This window comes from Papaver somniferum, chromosome 4 (assembly GCF_003573695.1).
Source record: "Papaver somniferum cultivar HN1 chromosome 4, ASM357369v1, whole genome shotgun sequence".
NCBI lineage: Eukaryota > Viridiplantae > Streptophyta > Magnoliopsida > Ranunculales > Papaveraceae > Papaver > Papaver somniferum.
Window position 1 is genome coordinate 103906611 of NC_039361.1, and position 3390 is coordinate 103910000.

The 3390-nt window shown below is 35.2% G+C and overlaps 1 long non-coding RNA gene across 1 annotated transcript; it reads left to right on the forward strand.

The window, feature by feature from the left end:
- Positions 1–1756: 1756 nt before the first annotated feature.
- LOC113274125 lies at positions 1757–2993 on the forward strand. Its single transcript, XR_003322804.1, has 3 exons — positions 1757–1819; positions 2347–2419; positions 2905–2993. It is a non-coding gene; the product is annotated as an uncharacterized LOC113274125 (long non-coding RNA).
- The last annotated feature ends 397 nt before the right edge of the window (positions 2994–3390 follow it).

The following is a 3390-nucleotide window of genomic DNA, read 5'->3' on the forward strand; positions in this document are numbered from 1 at the left end:
AGTGCATGTATTTTTCTGAAGCAAATGCATTTTGGCATAGTTGTTCTGTGCGGCTTTTTTTCTTTCTGAAAGACAGTGTTTGTGCTCTTATTTTAATTACGGAATATAGTTTCTTTATTGTTATTGTCTTTGTTGATCACACCCTTTTTAACTCCGCCGTTTCAATTGCAATGCCGGTCCCAAGCCCGGATAAAGGAAGAGGGAAAAAGGTGTGCTATTTTTTGCAGGCACATGGTTGATTCAAAACATCTCTAGGGTAAGCTTGATTTGCACCCGATTTATATATATCTTTAGCAGAGTAATTGTATTTACTAATCCCTTACTTTTTCTTTTAAAAGTAGGATTAACCAACTCCATACTACTCATTCTTGGGCGTCCCTCAAAGTCGGTGCTGCGTTGTATAACCAACTGATGGAAATTAAATCCTAACCTGACGTGGCGAAGGAAAAATATACATATTGATGGTTCTATTTTCAGAATGCGCGACTCCATTATTCAATTTAAGATGGTAAATTCAATAACCTAACTTTGTATGCTTCACTTTTACAATGATTATGTTCACCAATTTATTGTTGCCTTATCAACCAAATTTGTCAGGTACTTGGATTTGGCTGGACAAAAGGGCTCTGAACTCTACATGTTTAATCGCATTTCTATGTTCCTGTCTTGGCTGGTACTCATTACAATGTGAGCTTATTTGGTATTGTGTTCTATTAAAAAGTAGCCTTTGTTATCCTATGTGTTGGGTTTAATTTGTTACGAATGAAATTTCTTACCAAACTGATTTATTTGGAGCAGGTAATGAGAAAGAAGAGAGTTGATATACCTGATATTAACCGAAAATAATGTTTGTGAAGTTATGTATTCCATTATGGCATGCATCTGGTCCAAATGGATCAGTTAACTATACTTGGCGAAGAAGTAAGAATTTTTGCCTACTTACATTTATGGTTATATCTTTGCCTAGCTCATGTGAAATTATGTATGGTATTTGTGTCAGGTATATCAATGGCCAGGAGATGTATTTTCTTTTATTTTGCTTGGTAGGGAGGATTAACAACTCCCCTGTCTATCATTGACGTATTTGCCTTCCCTTGCTTGAGCTGGCATAGGGAGGATTTACAACTGCCCTGTTGTTAGCTTCATTAAACTAACATACTGGTATTATACTAAAACCTGTAGATTTTAACAAGTTGAAGGAATAATCTAACAAAGAAGGGTTTCAGAAATTAAAGTCAACCGTTTGTTACCAAGTGTCTGTCGAACTCTGATTTATGTGGTTAGCATTTCAACAGGATAACACAACTATGTACTTTAACTAAGATTCTCTACCTGTTTAATTGTTATTGTTATTTCCAATAAGTGTGGTCTGTGTTAGTATGTATTTAACTTCTGCGCAATAGATTTATCCATGTATACTTTAGAACCTGTTCCAAAAAAGTTGCAACGGTAGCATGCAATAAAGGAACATAAATTGGATGTTTTTAATCCTGAAGTTTCTCAGTATAACATCTGAAAAGCACTAACTCCAGCTCTTAAACTCCAAAACTGAAGAAAGCACAAAAAAAATGTTAAAGTTGTAATATATCAAGTAATTGATTAAACTTACCGATTATCTTTGAACTGAGAAACAACACCATTTGGTTTTCGCTGATCCACCATTGTAGACTTAATTTTACCCCAACTTTCTTTTTGTAGACACTATAGTTATTCAAAGAAATAATAATCAAAAGCATTGCAAGATAACTGAAACAAATTGTCCGTCTGCAGACTTGGTTGAGGCATTTATCAAGATAATAGAGGAGAAGGCTGACACGATGTAAGTTTTATCTGCTATTCATTCATACTTTTGCATTATAAGCTTATGTTTGTTAGTCCAGTTTTCTATTCTACTTTTGATTACAAGGTGGTGATTCTGGAGGAGGCTTTGATAGGTCTGAGTATGGTTATGAACTTCCACCATTTCCTGATGAACTTGTTCCTAATTATAACCTTCACAGCGACAGTATTAGTCAGGTGTATGGCTGCATAATATAGTAATAAGGAAGAGATCGAGTATGTTAATAATTTTCTTGGCCTAGCCATTTCGCAACCATCTTCCTAAAGAAGTTTAAAAACTAGTGTAGATTTATTTTTGATTTCACCAATACAATTATTTGTTGATTCTGAGCGTCCTGTTTATTTTATTTTTCATCATTCTGAACAATGCCATATGGTGTATGTGCACTGTCTAATTTGTTTGGAATTTCAATGGCAAGGGAATTTTACAAATATATATCATGGATGATGAGTGCCTCACGGGCATGATTATGATTTCTCACTAATGGAATGCATTCTTTTAAACAGTGATAAGGTAGATCATTTGGAAATATGGATGCCCTCCACCGCCAGCGAGCAATCTGTGAACTACTTGGCTCAAGTAAGAATCTTTGTATCATAACTTTGATCACTACTTTAGATGGTACAAGATGGTCAGTTTCTGTTTTTTTCGGAATGTAGGCAATAGATTACTTCACTGATAGATAACTTCAGGGCGGTGTGATACTAATCTGATGTGAACCTTCTATTGTTGGTGTGTTTGAGAAGAGTAGTAAGCCTTCCGGAACAAAAAGACTTTGATATGTTGTATATTGACATTTAGATGAAAATTACGCGGAGCCTAGATTAGGTGCTACCTAGTTAGTGACTAGCATTTCTCTTATTCTCCAGTAATGTCGAGTGGCAAAACCTGTACCAAGTCATTTCAGTTGCCACCAACACTAGGACAGCGTACAATTACTACTCTTATTAAAATTTTACGGAACAATGTGTTTTCACTTTATTGAATGATTGAATCAGTAATCATGTCAGTCATTGATTGTTGAATACCATTTTTTTATCAGCTTGGGTTTTTAAATATTAAAGGCTTGATGGCGAGGCACATGCTGGACAAATTACGCGTCATTAAAGGGCTGCATTACTTTGAGGAGCTTTATGGCAGCTCAGTGTGTTAGCTTTGAATAGTTTTGGGTTAAATTTCATAACGAATGGAACAATTCTGTTGTACTTGTATTCCTAATGAATGTATGAATCTTCTTTGAGAATGCATGAACTGCAGAATACAAAATAAGAAATTGCAGGCACGGGTTCCAAGTTCAGTTTTAGTTGCATTACAGGCCTGTAAACTGGAATCCAGGTCCACGAAAATGTTCTGGGCTACCCTTTTTTTTAATTTTAACAAAAAGAATTGTTACGGTTATAACTGTGACAAAAATTGTGAGAAAAAACAACACGCGTCATCTTAAGACGTGAAGAAAGGAAGACAGGTATCCTCTTAGTAACTGTTACAAATTATTGCAACAATAACATATTTTACCATAAGGGTTGCAAAAAAGGATACGTGTCGCCAGA